Source organism: Equus caballus, chromosome 10, assembly GCF_041296265.1.
Source record: "Equus caballus isolate H_3958 breed thoroughbred chromosome 10, TB-T2T, whole genome shotgun sequence".
Classification (NCBI taxonomy): Eukaryota; Metazoa; Chordata; class Mammalia; order Perissodactyla; family Equidae; genus Equus; species Equus caballus.
Window position 1 is genome coordinate 87567343 of NC_091693.1, and position 17728 is coordinate 87585070.

At 41.4% G+C, this 17728-nt stretch overlaps 1 protein-coding gene and 1 long non-coding RNA gene across 3 annotated transcripts in view; one reads left to right on the forward strand and one right to left on the reverse strand.

The window, feature by feature from the left end:
• The window catches only part of SGK1 (serum/glucocorticoid regulated kinase 1), a 108251-nt gene that overhangs the window by 40384 nt on the left and 50139 nt on the right, over positions 1-17728 (reverse strand). The window lies entirely within an intron of this gene.
• On the forward strand, positions 12168-14447 carry LOC138916060 (uncharacterized). The gene is made up of 2 exons (XR_011422698.1): positions 12168-12393; positions 13479-14447. It is a non-coding gene; the product is annotated as an uncharacterized lncRNA (long non-coding RNA).

The window sequence follows — 17728 nt, forward strand, 5'->3', positions numbered from 1 at the left end:
TTAATTTTCAAAACACTTTCTGAAAGCTATTACAATATATTTGAAAAGCTTAAGAGGCTCAACACTTTTATCCCATTTATTTCACTTTAGGTAATTTATCCTAAATAAATAATTCGTAAATCTATATACATAAAGCCATCTTAACATTATTCATAATTACAATATACTGGAAGTGACCCAATATTTAATGGGGAGATGATTCAGTAAAGAAGGGCATAGCCACTATGCACACGGTGCTCTTAAGTGTTCTTAATAGTATGGAATGTAACCTATATTATGTTAAATAAAAGAAATCACATTATAAAATTGTATTTCAGCTGTGTATAGAAGGACAGATGAGTAAATGCATGAAGCCATGTTTATTGTTTTACTGCAGTGGGATTATGGATGCTTTTCTTTCTTTCTTTCTTTCTTTCTTTCCTGCTTTCCTGCTTTCTTTCTTTCTTTCTTTTTTCTGAGGAAGATTAGCCCTCAGCTAACATCTATTGCCATTCTTCCTCTTTTTCTCTCCAGGAAAATTAGCCCTGAGCTAACATCTTTGCCATTCTCCCTCTACTTTAGATGTGGGTCACTGCCACAGCATGGCTGATAAGTGCTGTAGGTCCACGCCCAGGATCTGAACCCGTGAATCCTGGCTGCAGGAGCAGAGCACACAGAACTTAAACCACAACGCCATGGAGCCAGCCCCTGGATGCTTTTCTTTTGTTTCCTATTTCTTTGATTTTTAATAATATTTTCATGTTATCTTCATAATTTAAAAATTATCTAGCGTCTATAAATCTATCTATCATCTATCTAATCCACCTACCTACCTACCTACCTATCTATCATCTATTTTAATGAGAACAGAACAGCTTTGTTGATAACTAGGAAATGGAGTAGAAGGATGAATGTCCTAATGATTGGAAAAGGCCCTGATATAAAGTGTTATTATAAAAAAAAAATGAATAAATGATATGCATTTTGAGGTTGCAATCTCACACTTCTTTCAGCAGAGAATTACGATGACTCTGAATGCATGTGTGTCCCCCTCCAGTCTTCACTTCCAGCTTGATGTTCTTGAGTTTCTCTGACATGCAAAGACCAGGCTCTCCAGTATCAATCTATGACAGGTTCATTTTGTGTCATTGGCAAAAGGGGGGCAGGGAGTGTGGAGGTTTCCCCTTGAAGCCTTTCTTTTATGTCCCCTGGGCTTCAACCATTATTCCCATCGCTTAGTTTCCCCAAGGGCCTGTTTTCTCCCAAAGCAGATGAAAATCCACATGCCAGGGCAGCACTTTGTTGAACTTCCCAAAGACCAGTGATGAATATGCGGGACAAGGTCATCATTTCTGAAGACTTGACCCTTTAGAGGGATTAATGAAATACAAACTGCATATTTTGTAATCATTTTCAATCTGCTTTCCAATAAAAAAAAGAAAGACAGAAAAGCAGTAGACATGGGATTTAAATACAGTCCATGCAGAAATAGCCCAAAAGATTTCTAAAGGCTCTAAATTTGTTCATAATCACACTGATGCCAAACTAACTTGGCATAGTCATCGTATTATTATTATGCAGCTAGTTTCTGATTTTTTTTTGTTTTTGGCCAGAAACTTGCTGGAAAAGCATGGAACTGGAAAATTCATCCAGGATTAAACAGAGAAAAAAATCTTAGAAAAAGATATTAAATAGAAATACAATCAAACCATTTTAGCTGTAGCAATAATGTCGATAAATGTTTCTTGGAGAAATTTTTACATGTGTATCAGTGCTGCATTAAAAGGTCTACTCTATATAGATGCTCTTATCTGAAACCAGTGGCATTAAAAACAAATCCAAATCTAGACCACCAAAAAATAGTTCTAATAAGAGGACACTTTAAATAGACCAATATAAAAATAAATAAATTTGGAATGAGAGTACGATGTGAAGAAGCTGTCAGGGGATCTCGACTTAGTGTTGTTCTGAAAGCTGAGCTCTTGGAGCTCGTGTTTAAACATGCTTGGAGAACTTGGAAATTATTTAGAAGACAGCCACAAACATGGCAAAGTAATTCAGGTGTTGGAAAGTAAGACCAATGAGGAGAGGTAATTGGGGGCAGGGGAGGGGAGAGAGGCTGTTCTTCATTTTCTTGAAGAGAAATCCAGATGGTAATTGAATACATTCTTTGAGTGTATGGAGAGCTTTTCATAAGGAGATGGTTGGCTACCTGCACTGAGCACAAAACAAGGGAAAACAGACTGGGTTGAAAGTGTGAAGGCTTTGGCTGGACGGAATAAGCGTGCTTAAAATGAAATGCAGGTTGAGGTTGTGCAATCTTGTTTAGAGCCATAAAACATAATCTTTGTGTGGCATCTTTGAGTGGCTCTGCCTGAAGGTGAGGGATGTGCTCACGTCCCTTCTAGGCCTGAGATTCAGGTCCCTGGGGAGACTCCTCTTACAGTCAGGGAGTTCATGTGAACCCTAATCCCAATGAGCTGAACATGGTCCACAAAAGGAGGAAAAAGCAAGTAAGATCAGGAGGAAAACATAGATCCAAATGCTTTTTAGAAAAAAGGCAATAAAGGAATTACTTAAAAATAATAAAATTCAGGGGCCAGCCTGGTGGTGCAGTGGTTAAGTTCACACACTCTGCTTTGGTGGCCCAGGGTTCGCCTGTTCAGATCCCGGGTGCGGACCTACACACCACGCATCAAGCCATGCTGTGGCAGTGTCCCACATACAAAGTAGAGGAAGATGGGCACGGATCTTAGCTCAGGGCCAAACTTCCTCAGCAAAAAGAGGAGGACTGGCGGCAGATGTTAGCTCAGGGCTAATCTTCCTCGAAAAAAAATTAAATTAAATTCTTTATTAAAAAGTTTAGAAAAGTTTTCTAAGGAAGTGGAAAAAAATATTTTAAATAAAGGACAAGATCGAGTGTTTCACCTAAACTATGAACTAGGTATTTATAATCAACTCATCTTCCGAGCACAGCATTGGGAAACAACACTTCAAAATAGGGAGAGTTCAGGTCAGCCTCCACTCAGAGGCCACAGGCTGGAGTCAGCATAGGCCACGACTGTGTGAGCCTCCTTAGTATCGTCTGATTATTCCATTAGTCTCTGATTTTTCTGTATGAATTTTAATGTATAGTGAAAGGCTGTAGTACTGGCAGGTGTGTTTCAAAATAGATTGTGAGTCATTTTTGAAGGAGAGATTCCAGGAACTAGAATTTAAGAGTGAAGTTAAAAAAATTTACGTATGACTCAGTTCCCACACATTATACACACTATTGGGTACTTTCTCTTCCTATAATTGCTTCTACGCTTCATCCCAAGAGTTTGTTGTTTCCATCATAAGCCCTGGATCAGTGATTTTAAAAATATCATTAAGAAATAACTATTTTTGGGTAGTTTGTCAGCGACTCAAATATCTGAAATAGCCTAATTTTAGCTATTGACTGTTAAAGGCTTTTGAGATAATTATACAAATTGCAGAACGGAATGGTTTGTTGCCTTTTCAGTTCCAATTCTCTCCTTCTCAGAAATCAGGATATTAACTTCCAAGAGGTAATGGGATTCAGGTAGGGGCCCTGGCTGCTATTTTCAGTTTCCCTGCCCCTCCTGCCAGGACTACAGTGGAACAGCAAGGTGCCCCCAGCAGGCATCTCCAACACTGCTGTCGTGTTATCTATAAATGAGCTCATTGTCGAGTGAATACATTCCACCCGTGGAATTCATTTTCATTGACCTTATGGTCATAAAATAAACTCAGCTTCAAACATACACTTTTTAGGAAGGTGTTTTCTTATTAGCTTTTTTTTTTTCCTATTGTGTAGTCTGACTCCACTGAAATAGCTTGCCATCAAAATATTCTCTTCTCTCAAGCAAAAGGACACCAAAGGTAGGAAATAAATTAGGTATTTGCAATCCCCGAAGATCTAAATTAGAATAAATTTGCCACTGAGAATGATACATTGTAAATAATTCACATAACTCACAAAATTTCCCACCAGTAAAAGTGTGAATAGAAATCTTACTCCTGGGGCCAGCCCGGGGGCATAGTGGTTAAGTTCACCCACTCTGCTTCCGAAGCCTGGGGTTCATGGGTTCAGATCCTGGGTGTGGACCTATACTAGTCATCAAGCCGTGCTGTGGTGGTGTCCGACACACAAAAATGGAGAAAGACTGGCACAGATGTTAGCTCAGGGACAATCTTCCTTACCAAAAATAAATAAATAAATAAAATTAAAATTAAAAAAAAAAACGAAAAAGAAATCTTACTCTTGAATATAGTGGCTCCCTCAGTTTATGTGACTTAATAATTCCTTTTTTAGAGTATAATTGTTCCTGAGCTTAGAAATTTAAAGAGATTATCTGAATCTCTTGGAAAGGATAGCCTTCCAGCTGGAAAGACAATCTTTCTGCCATTCTCTCACCTTTTGACTAGAAAAATAAATAACTGACTTCCTGCCTAAACACACCTGGATTATTCCTCATGAGAGCAAGAAATGGGTTGATTTATGAATTAGGAAAGTGATCACAAGGTTTTAGAAAATTATTGACTTTAGATGTAGGAAGGATCTTGCCAATCTGTTTTAACTCCTTCATAAATGACAAGAAGTAGACATGAAGCTGCTTTGAGAAGCCTGTTAGCATCAGTTGTGAGGTGTGTCCCTTTTCAGCATTAGTTACACAAACTGCTATTTAAAGAAAGGGGATTCTGGCAGCTACTTCGCACGTGGCAGAAATCCAGAACAGCCCTGAGACCAAAGAAGTAGGGATGAAAGTCAAATGAACTGCCATCAAAACTTTTTTTTTAAATTAGGACTAAAGAATATTAATTCTCTCACATGATGCCCAAAGTCAGTCAGCTCTTTTTGTTAATTCTCTGGAAACTTTCATGCCTCAAAAGATGGTCCTGAGATACTAGCATGGAAATAATTAGAACTCTTAATTAGTACAACTGGGAAATAAGGCAGGCCGGCCTTAATAAGGGTCTCCAATCTGCAGCACATAAAAGTAAAGCCATTTTTTTCCCTAATATCAAAGTACATCCGATTGATGAACACCCAAAAGGATTTATTTTGCAAAATGCAAAGAGTATAATTGGATTCAGAGCAAGTTCGATGCATTAAGAAAAGAGATGCCTTAGAACTCTGGGCCCTGGGACTCAGGTTGTCTCAAGTGTCCACCAACCCATTTCAGGAACACACTAGTCATATAGCCAGGTTTTTAACTACTTAAACTTTAAATATCTTTAAATACTGCATAATGCCTATTTTGAGGATCAAAATTGAACATGACAATTATCAAGCAGATTAGAAGCGCACCACCACATGTCTGAATATAGTCTACGGATGAACACATACTTGGCAAGCAGAGAGCTGCAGTCACATTACCCTAGATGGACAGTAGCAAGCACATCTGGAATCCTAATGATCCCAGGAGCTCTGGGGCCCTTGGGGGACAGCCATCTGGTGCAAAGGAAATCTGGACCAAGTGTCCCACCCAACAGAAAGAGCCGTATTGTGCTGCTGTGAAAAGCAGTGGGCCAACTTCCCTTTCATAACACATGAGCTTCTCAACGAGGGGGTGATCACGAGAAATGTATATGCACAGGGTGTTCACTAGCAGACTTGGATGTAAAACCATGACAACCTGGCAGATGAGAAATAGTCAGGGATATATTCATGCAATTAATCCCTTTTTGAAAGGCATAGGCAAATTCTGTTGCCTTTATCTAATCTTTCAGCAAGTTCTGTCAATGTCAGTTTACGGCCTCTCTGGGCCTCAATTCTTTATCTGCAAAAGGAAGGGGTTGGACTATATGGATTTTATGGTCCGTTGTAATCCTGTCGTCCCATGAGTTTGTGATTTTACAGATTGTGTGCTGGGCACAGAGAGAAAGGCCTCAGAGGAAGAAGGAATGAGAGCAAGCATTTGAAGCCGGTTCAGGGAGAGCATGTTGCTTGATAGCATTGGGTCTTTGGGAAAGAAGGCTACACTCCAGGACAAACTCTCAAATGACTATAAAGGTGTATTACAATCCTGCCAGCAAATTAAGCCAGTGTTGTCTTTGCTCTAAGCTCTCTATAAGCTATGCACAGCTTGTCGGGTCCACCCTACATTAAACACACTGCAGGAAACTCTGGTTGGTGAAAAGAGGACGTGCAGCTTCGGCAGATAATGATGGATGTCCACGTGACAAGGAGCAGCATAGAAGGTGTGTGTGTGGAGGGTGTGATGAAGGAGGAGGTAAGGCAGGGATAGTGAAGGAGGAAGTCTTAGTCAAGAGGGGACCACTGAGTTGAAAAACTTGGAGAAGGAGCAGCAGAGGACACTCATAAGATCCGACAAATGGCTGTGCCTGTAGATTGATGAAAGAGTGGAGCTAAAGAGGAGTGAGGAAGGGTCTGAGTTACCATAAAGCAGGGAAAGACATTCTGGATCAGTTAAATAAGACCCTGAATCCTGCTTCTGCCACTTAGTATCCAGTATATCCTTGGACTTGTTAAATAACACATTTTTCTCATCAGCAAATTGGAAGTAATGATATCTCTGTCTCATAATGGTTGTGGAGATTACATGAGATAATGTATGTTGTGTTAAAAATACTTGTTGGTGCACAGTAGACATTCAAAAACGATATATTAGTTCTCGTTATCACTACCATTATTGTTAGTATTTGCTGAATCATGAGTGTGAACATTGAATTTGCTCAGAATGATTGCTTGTGAAAGAGTAGAGAGGAAAATTATTACATCAGGAACCAAAGTGATTAAAGAACAGGAAGAAGTGTCTTGGAGCTTAGTGGATGATGTCGATACAGCTTTACTGTGGTTGGGTAAAGGTGGTGAGGTTCTCAAAGGCTGGGTTGGAGAGGGCCGGCCAAGATCTTGGCCTCCAGGCAGGGGAGTCTGGAGAAGAAGGCATTTCTGCTTGAGGCTGTTGGAGAAGATGTGTCGTCTTTAGTAGAAAAACAAATCTCAGCTAAGGCAGCATTTTCCTGAAGATGTTTCTGTAAAGGAGACTTTTGGTCCAACGTGTCTGGGGAATGCTCAGGCTCTTCCCTCTTGGGGATTCAGAGCATGTTGCCCAAAGGAAGGCTCTGAGGAATCTAAGCTGGTTTTTACAAAACACACTTGGCCAACCAACCCTGTTTAATCTATGGCACATATCTCCAACTTGCGTTAACAACATGAGGGACCAGAGGGAAGGTTTTGACGAAAAGTTTACTGATTTAATGGAATTTACTGACAACAGTCTCAGAGGATGTTGTAGAAAGGGAAAGCAAGGGGCTTAGTGGTGTCCCTGAGTGAGAAAAAGGATAGAGCAGAGAAGAGTGGGATTAGAAAGTGAGAGGGCCGTGGGTGCTGACACTCAGGAATTGCAGAGTTGAGTGGGAGAGCAGTTTTGGGAAGACAGCGGCAGTGGGACGGACTGTTGATCTGGATGCCTCTCCGACTCAATGTCGAAATGGAGCTTTGAAAGAAGGAATAAGAGCGAGGGAGACAGGTGCTTTGGGCCAACGGTGGAGCTATTGTGAACATGAGAGATTTAGCCAATGTTGCTTTATGACCCTGGGAGTTTTATTTAATCTTTAAAACAGTCATTTGTCCTCAGGTATGAGCTAGATGATACAGTGACAGTCTGAACATGTATTTCAGCTAGTGATAAAAAACCTTAAAAGCATTCTCCTGTCTTCCAAATAAAAAAATTCTTAGAAGTGTTGTCATCGATATGTTTTCCTATTTAGCTTTAGCCTTCTGGTGTAGGAAATGTAGAATTCATAATAATGCATTTATATGAGGATAACAGAGAATCTATGTATCTTTAATATACAAATGATTGAGTTTAATTTCTAAATTGCTTGAATGGAGGCGTATTAATAGTAAATTATAAAAACTTATAAAAAGTATACCTGGGACAATTCATTATGTACCAAGTTATAGCCCTGTTATTTTCATTGCAATTTGCAGTTTTAAAGTACAATCCTTGAAGAAATTCAGTTGCTAGGGGTTTTCTGATCTATATTATTCATGAACCCTGCACAAAGGAATTGTACTATCTGGCTTATTCTCAGAAAGCTCAAACTGTGGCTCATCAATTTATAGGTAATTGTTATTTATGTTTTTAAAACTGCATTGCATCTTTATAAGTGAAGGAAAATTTAGTCTCGATGACACTAAAGTTTAGAATAATAAAATTGAGTTTGAGAAAACACTAAACAACATAAAAAACTCTAGGAGCTGCGGTTCTTTCTGTGTTTTAGGCCCTAATAGTTTAGTCTTCCCAGCAGCAACTATCTCCTAGAACTGAAGATAAAGACACACTTGCTAGAGACGCCTTCCCACGAGCTTACAAATAGAATTTGCCCTTCCAGAGGGGGCTGCAGCTCAATGGGACGAAATGCTGGTGGAATTATCGTTCTCTGAAGACATTTCAGGTCACACCGTGGATTGGGCAAATAGTCAGCATGATTTTGTCAATAGTAGGTATTCTGGAGAGACCCAACCTCCAGAATTAGGGGTGGGAATCCTAAAAATTTTGCCCGGGAGAAAGGCAAACTCTAAGATCTTTCCTGCAGCTTTCCCCAGGTTTAGCTCAAGAGATTCGGAAAAAAGATATAACAACCGAGACTAGAAACAAATTGACAAAATACCTTGACTAGTAAAAAGCTCACTGGTTCTACAGAGGTCACAGGGACACCGGCTCATATAATAATGCACTTGCTTTGCAATCTTTCCTCTTTTAACTCTCTATCTGCTGAAGAAAAAGACACAGGACACGGGCTTGCGAATGACAAGCGTAGTATCTGATGGACACCCATTACGAGGAAGGAGAAGTTGTAGGTTGGGCACATGACACACAGCTCAGAATCAGCACATAAGCAGCATCATGTGGACCTGTCTGATTTCTTTTAGGTTTCAGAACTAGGGTACGTATTAGGGGAGGACGGAAGCAGAGAGAAACGAAGTAAACGTCTAGACATTCTCTCATTTAAACCTCACAGCAGCTCTGTTTAGTTAGTATTATTATCCATTTTATGGATGAGGAAACAAGGAGACAGCTGGTGCCTGTCAGAGCCCGGCTTTGACCTGAGATGGAAGACCAAAACCATGCTGGATGCATACATGGGACAGTGACAATTTTTTTTAATATTGCATCATATCCAATAGTATGCCCAAGACATGGTGGGCTGACCAGAGTGTTCCGGTGGTCCTGTTCTCCCTGCCCTTTCTGCTCCCCAGTGCTTGAACTCCCCCGAATTCTCTATCCCCACCCCCCGGCCCCTCATACAGTTGCCCATGACAGGGCAAATTGTGACCTGCCCTGAGAATATTTTTGCCCTGCAGAGCTGAGGTAGGGAGAGGAAGTAAGGCGTTCCAGAGCAGAGGGGAAAATCCCTCTTTTGATGAGACATCCTGTGTGGCAACTCCGAAGCCTGGATTTCCCCAAAGTGAGGTTGGGGTAGCACGCTGCTTCTGGTCACACGGGCTCGGTTCAATGTCACACCTGCTGTGGCCTTTTCTAAAATTTACCTATACATGGCCCACACAAAGCCACAAACACGGAACTCAAAAGGGCATTTGCCTCTGAGATGCTCGAGAGGAAGAAATAGCACTGTTTTTATGAATTAAGCGCATGATATACGCCATGAGGAGGAAATGAACCCTATGAGGTTGAATTTGCACATCCTCTCAATGCTGAAAGATTAATTTTGGTGACTGAGGTTAATAATACAGCTATTTGTGTTTGGATACAAATGTAACTTGACTGATGGGGAAAACAGGTGCTCGATTGATAAACCATGCCTGAGACCCATGACTCATGTCACTGATTTATAAGCGTCCTTCCTGTGAAAATGGAAGCCAGAGCCAACTCTATGTCACATAATTTATGCCATTCACTGAAATTGTAGATAATTTCAGCCTGTGCCTTTGCAAAACAGGCTATGCCATTTTTGCTTTAAACATCTTTTGTACTTGGTATTTCTGACTTGTCTAAATAAATGCTACCATCCATAATAACCATTACCAACCCATTTTGAGCCCACATGCAGTACACACAGCTTTTAGACTTAATCCATGAAGTAAAGGCTTGCAACTTCTGCTGGCATCTTTGATAAACAGCCGAGTTCTCACAACTGCTGTGATTTCAATTATGAAGAAAATTGGAACTTCTGCATTCTTCAGTGGCTGAAAATCACTCAAAAAACACTCCTTCAATTGTGTTATTTTGTTTTCCTTGTGTGTATGGCAAGCCTTGGATCTGACTAGTGTAGTTGATTAGAGCATCGTAACAGGTGAAGGCCCTTTGTTCCAGCCTGGGGAAAGTCAGTGAGATGAACCTCCAGGCCTATTGAAAACTTGTCCTATTAGTCTTCAGTGAGGTTAGGCGAGAGAGAGTATGAACAGATCAGAACAAATCCAGCCTTTAATGCTAAGCACCACACTCACATTGACAAGGGTCAATGTCATCTTCCCGTACAAAGACTGAGGACACCACGCTGAGGCCCTTTAGAGACAGCCTCTCTCCTCCGCCTCTTACAGCTTTTTGCTTACTCACCTACCATCAATCCTAATGGACAGACTCCCTGACTGGTCCAGCTGGGCTCGGCCTCTCCACAGACTGCCGGATTTCTCAAGTCATGCAAAATGGAGTATAGCCTGCAATCATTTGTATCAGCCCAAAATGTTTCCTCTCTCTCCCTATGGCCCCCTCTCTCTCCAGCTACTATCCTCTCCGAAGCTTTTCAGTGCTACCACATCTTCATTTTACATTTTCTCTTCGCTTACTAAATAATCACACACCTGGCAAGGGACAGTTGGTTCCTGGTTCCAGACTCCCCTTTTTAATCCTTCTTTCCTACTTCAGTCATGAGAGATCTTTGCTTAATGTTTCCCTTTCCGAAATCTGGAATCCTTGTTTCTCTTTGCAAAACAAGAATCAAGCTGATTGTATTAAATCTCATGCGTATTTATCCTTCACAGGGTCAGAGCCATAAACCTTAATCTAAAGCTATAAATCTTCAAGGGAAGAATTTCTGGAATGTGACACTCTCCTATCCATTCTTTATGCCTAGCGATAACACTGTTGTGATTGAAATATTTAAACGGAACTTTGTGTCCTGAGGAGAGTATATAAATTATTTAAAATGCCCTGTGAAAAGGCTTAATGCTCTGAACACTTGTTTCCCAGTTTGGCTTCGTTTTCCTTGCTCCACATTCATGGTCACTTCAGTCCCCCAGGCCTTTGCTTATTTGTCCCATCTGCCTGGCTCCTCTTCCCCACCTTTCCTGACCTCACTGGTTTACGCATCCTTCGCTTCTCAGTTCAGCTGGCTCTTCTGCTTGGGCCTTCACACAGTGGGCCATGGGACCCCTTGCATGCAGCCTCTCCCTTCCCCCGTGGCAGCATGCATCTCCTGCGTGATAACCGCCTGGTTCCCGGCAGTATTTCCCATCTCCCGGAAGCACTGGGTGAGATACTGCCTGGCCTGTGACAGAAACTCTCAGTAAACACTAGTTGAGAGAACAGACCGAGGCTCTGTGGCGGGCTGGGAGGGGCTTCGGCCTTCTGGGGTCCCTGTTTCGCTTTGGTCACTGCCTGAACGGTCTGCTTCACGCTGATAGGAGGTTGCTTGTTTTGAAAATAGCTCAGTGCTGCTGATACATCCAATTCTAAGCCCAGAAGAGAACTGTAATTGTCACTAATTTCTTGCTTTTCCTTTCTCGGTACTGCCCAGTCAATGCATTTAGCATTTTCTAATCTAGGAAGGTTTATAACTCCTGCTCCCCATGTCCCTTAACTAGGGAGCCACCTGTCTGCTACATCTCTAACCCCGCCAGAGGGATTGAATTCTTGCACTTTCCCTCAAGTAAAAATCTAGATGAATCCCTTGAAATGGTCATTTTAAAATCAACTCAAAAGGAAAACAACCCACCAGCATAAGAGAGAAGAGTGAATTGAGAACAGAATTGTGTGTTTATAGTTATCAAGGCTGACGGACCTTGGAAAAGTAAACTGAAATTATAAATAGCAAGCTGTGGAGTTTGTCTTGACTTCAAAGGGAGTTTTAATTTGTTCTTATGCCAATCTCTGCTACTCAAGGTTGCTAAGAAAAGTTTAATCTTCTTACGGAATCCTGCTGAGTCACTAACGGAACTTTGGCTGCTTGTGATGGTTCTCTCCAGAGATGATGTCACCTAAATTGAGCTTTGCTAGAACCTTGCTTAGAAATTGATTGATTTGCTAGCTCACAAAGACAAGGGATCTAACATCAGCGGCAAGTGAAAATAGAATGAATTATTTATCCTGAACACCATGCACAGATGTGTCTTGGCAAACTTTGGTGTTTATCCAAGGCTCTCTGTGTAAGCAGAATGAACGAGAAGCAATTTACTTTATGTGCATAGGACATATCAAGGTGACAGTAATCATTTCTACTTCCTTTTATTTTAGAAGGTTTATAAGAAGAGTCTTTTCAGGTCCCTAAAGGTAAATTTTAGAATGAAGTTATACTACTTTAATAAATTATCATTAAATCTTTCAAAAAATTCTTCATATTTTTGTTTAACTTATTCTTTAATAGTTTATGCTATAGGAATGTTACTTACTAGATCAAATTCTATCACTTCAATAAGCAATCCAAGAAAAAATGTGTAATCATAAACTTTGAGAAAACAGAGAAATAATGGCAAAAAAAAGAGAAATGGAATACAATTAAAGTTTACTTTATCCCTTAAATTCTGCTCTTGCTTGTAGATTTTTTAGTAGTTTGTAAAAAGCTTTCTTTTAAAATTTTCAAAGTCTCAAAACTACTAAGAAAGGATATTATTTTAGTGGAAAATGGCCATATGGTTTCTGGGAAGGACTATACTAAAAGCAGTAAGTTTAATTAGAAGCAGGAAAGATTTGGTTACATACAGCAAGAGCCAATGAAACATGCTCCAACCCAAGGGTGAGAGGGTTGAGATTTCCAGGACGGGACCGGCAGTAGCTTTCCCGGCATATTTTATGTCTTAAACAGTCTAGATGGATTCCCTTATCCTTTTCCAGATGCATCTCCCGGGAAGGAGGCATTCTGGGGGCATGTCACTCAGAGGAGAGCTGAGGTAATAAAAATGAAGTGAGCTAGGAGTTGGGCATAGACTTGTTTTACCCCAAAGTCCTGACTCTAAAATTTATCTTTTGTGGGGCCAGCCCAGTGGCATAGTGGTTAAGCTCGTGCACTCCACTTCGGCCGCCCGGGGGTTTGCAGGTTCTGATCATGGGCACAGACCTGCACACCGTTCATCAAGCCACGCTGTGGTGGCATCCCATATACAAAGTAGAGGAAGATGGGCATGGATGTTAGCTCAGCAACAATCTTCCTCAAGCAAAAAGAGGAAGATTGGCAACAGATGTTAGCTCAGGGCCAATTTTCCTCACACACACACACACACAAACAAAAAGACGAAAAAAAATAAAATTGAAATTTTGTGTCTTGAATCGTGTCTTTAAACACAGCAGAAGTGTGTCAAGCAATCCTTTGGTCAGTGCCTAGAGGAGAAAGCAGAGGACCCGAAGTCCACGCTGTGCCTCCTGTGCCCTGGATCCCGGCAGAGCTCCCCTCCAGAGTCCTGGCCCTTGCCTGTGGCAGAGAAGGGCAGCCCTGAGCTGGATGGAGGTGGCTCCCGGCTCTGAGAGCCCTGGAAACACGGACTGGAAGCACAGAAGTACTCCTGGAGGAGGAGGAGCCAGCTTCCTGCTTGTCAAGCTGTCTGGCGGGACACAAAATGTGCACGTGGCACGTGACAGAAAGCCACAGTGACCCAGGACTGCACCCTTTCCCTCGCCAGCCTCCTGTGGGCCTCAGGGCCAGGCTCAGCACCTTTTTGGGAGGAAGAGGATGTGCTTATTTAAGCTTTAAGTTCGTATAGATATTCCCTCTCTAATCGTACGAAAAGCAGACCTGGTTCATTTTTGGGAATGTAATAACCAAGACTCAGACTGGGAGAAAAAACCTGCCACAGATAGAATTGAAAGAGAATTTAAATCTACATAGAAGTAATTCCTTTAAATTGATGAATATAAATGCAAGATTCTATCAGCTAGAGCGGCAACGAAACTATTCCCTGGGGGGAATTACAAGTAATAACTTAAAAAATGGAAAAATTTCTTAACTTTTTGGTCATCAAAGAAATGCATATCACATCACTGAAGCATCATTTAGTTCAATTAACAAAAAATAGAGCATGCCACTATCTCCAAGGGATGAAGTGCTGGTGGGGCAGGTTTAGCCACATAATGCTGGTGGCATTTTTATCGATTTGACTGTTTCTAAATTGTTCTCGAAAGTATTTTGACGAGAACCATAATTATCTTCAAACTCTACTCTATTACTGGCAATTTACACTAAGGTTCAATTTCTTGTAAGGTTATTCAAGCTGGGGGGAAAAATCATTTGCAGCCATATCAAAAAGAGAAAAAAAAATAAAATGAAAGGGCTCATAGTAGATATGTGGTTACATAAAATTATGTCAATTTGATGCAATGGTAACCACAATGACAATTATTAAATTCATCTTACAACATACAAATGTTTCCAATAAATATCGAGTGAAAAAAAGGCAGCTTCACTATCATATGTACACGATGACAATAATCATGTCCAAAATAAGTAAGCACAGGGAAAAACTCAAAGAGAACACAAAAAACTAAGAACAATTGGTGTGTAATGAAAATGGAGTTCTCTTTTTTTTGGTGAGGAAGATTGGCCCCCGAGCTAACCTATATTGTCAATCTTCCTCTTTTTACTTGAGGAAGATCGTCACTGAGCTAACATCCATGCCAATCTTCCTCTGTTTTGTATGTTGGATGCTGCCATGGGATAGCTTGATGAGCAGTGTGTAGGTCTGTGCCCAGAATCCGATCCCTAAGACCCAGGCGGCTGAAGCAGAGAGTGCACACTTAACCATTATGCCACCAGGCCAGCCCCTAAAGTTCTTTCTAAATGTTTCAATAGTGCTAGTGTAACAATTCTTACATAATTTTTGAAAATCATGGGGGAAAGTGAGGAAGGAGGTGGATTTATAGTAAAAGACATATGAAATCTAAAAATGGAAATCTCAGGAACCAACAACTCAGCGGGACCATAGGATACCAAGGGATTCCTTCCTCTGGCTCTTAGCCAAAGAGAAGGGCTCGACTAAAAGTTTCTTAGGACATTTCAAATTACTGTAGAACAAGGGAGAAAATATTGAGAACTTCAAAGAGAAACCAGTAGAATTTTCTCCATTTTACATAACCCTGCCTGAAACAAACATTTTTTTTTTTAATGCTGTCTTTCTCGGGAAAAGAATTCCAAGCTTTTTGGGGTAAAACTATCTTTTTTCCAATTCTGCCTCAGTATTAGAATAATAATATTCAGGCAAATAATAGAAAGAGTAATTATAGGGACTTTCATTATCCTAAAATGGCAGCTTACTAACTCGTTTTTAATGTTTCCCAAGACATGTTATTTTCTAGGTAGTATTTTCTATTATTATTATTATCATCATCATCATCATCATCGTTTTAATGGGGAAACCTTGGAAATGTGATGAATGTTTTCCTTAAGACTGATTTATTTGCTTTAAAGTCTTTTCAGCTTTTATTACCCTTAGGTGGATTTGCCAACCAGTAATATTTCAAACGCCGAGTCTGGCTTTTTTAGGAGCTTCCACGGGTGCTCTCTCTGTGGTTCCCGGGGGGAGGAACAGCACCTTTGATTCTCAGGACCTGCAGGTGAGCCTCAGGAGGCCGGGTGACAGGTGTAAGGTCATGTGACCTGTGGCAGCCAGGGGAGTGGAACCCAGTTTGCTGGTTCTGGGTACAATTTGGTCCATTCTGTCATGTTCTAAGTGTACGAGCAAAAGATAAGGGCATTTTCTCGTCCCTCCCTTAGAGGCTAATCTTCTATTTTATGCAATGAATGCTTTCTCAAGAATTACACGGCTTAAAATTTGGTGCAGAACAAGTACTGTTGTGGGTGACAAGCTTTGAAAGCACCAGCCATCCGCAGAGGCCATAATACGTCACGTCAAGGGCAGAAAACTGGGGGAAGAGAGAAGTGGAGACACTATTATTTTATTCCCTGTAAGCCTTCATAAAAACCATTTTTACTATGGAAATGGAAAGAAAGCAGAAATCTATGAAGCCATCTGGCCGATTTAAGCATATTTTTTATAGCCTCTTCTTAAGTGATCAGAAAAACTCAAAACGATTTGAAAGTCAGTCGGTATGGAAACTATTCCTCAGCTGACCGCTTTACTAGCAAGCTTCCTGGGCTTCAAAGAAACAGCTCAATGATTTCAAGAAGAAATGCAAAGGGCAGCTCCCCACGCCGTGGGGTCTGGAGGGTGGAGGCCAGGCGTCCGGCCAGCCGAGGGCTGAGCAGCCAGCTCCCCCAGGTCCCGGGACTGTGTGACTTGGCTTAGTTAGAAGGGCCTTCTCTTAGTGCCTTTGCTGAGAAGAGGCAGTGGCTTAAATCTTAGCATGTCAAAACTCAGTGCTCATTCTTGCACTTGTAGTAGTGTGGTTTCAACTTCTCCAGGTCGGCAGGCTCCTTGCAGAGCCCTGGCTGTGCTGGGCCTGAACCCCAGCTCAGACGCCCTGGCTGCAGCCGCGGGCCACGGACTGAGCACCTTCCCAGCTCTCTTCTCCTGGAGGACAGGGAGGCCCAGGAAGTCCCCGTCACCAAATCCATAGCCCAGGAGAGGGCAAACCTGGAGCCCCAGCAGGCAGCACCTCTAGAACGCACCTGACTTACAGCCAGCATGGGCTGCAGAGTTTTCTGTCTTAGTCTCTCCCTTTCATGTTAAAAAAAGAGAAATGGCATGAGCAAAATTTCCACTGCAGCTAAAAAAGGCAAAGAGAAGAAAAGAGCACATTAACTTTAGCATGTATGCCAGGCCCTGGGAGGAGATAGGAAAATGAACACTTCAGAGTTAGCGACGGCGGGAGCTTAGAGAACACGTGGACGTGGACACAGTCACCGCCCCGGGCAGTGAAATAACTGACAGACGGAAGTGGAAGCAAGGAGCTGTGGGAGGTGAGTACTGGGTGGTTTCCATCTTCCTCCAGGTGCCGGTCTTTGTAGTGGTGGAAGGGTCTCATGGGGCGAAAGCTCCCTGTGATGGTCCCTGACTTTCCACCAGTAGGACTGAGTTGTAACTTGACTTTCTACAAGTGAGTTTCCTGGTGGGTGTGGTGTTTTCCCTAACCCACAGGTAATAAATTAATATGGTCTTGAAAAATTCAACCAGCAGACAAAGCTGAAGTCCTTCTTGAATACGCTCCCCACCTCATTAACTCTCAATCCTAGTCCCTGGAGAGCCAAAATCACCATTTCAGTTTGGTGTAGATACTCCCAGATCTTTTTATTTGCATTTATACAAACACACACAAACACACACACACAGACATGAAGAGAGAAATACAAAGTTTCAAAAAAATAAATGTGATGATGCTATATACATATTCATCTTTAATTTGCTTTTCTAACTTAATATACCTTGGGATATGTCATTACAAACACATCTCATTCTTTTTAACTGCTGCATAATATTTCAGAGTACAGATATGCCATAATTACTAATTCCTTATGAGTTCACAATTTTGTTCTCCACTGATGTTTCCTTTTTTTTTTTTACCATCTCCAATATTGTAATGCATATCATTGTATCTCACCCCATTATCACACAAGCAAGTATGTATCTAGGATAGACGTGGAGACACAG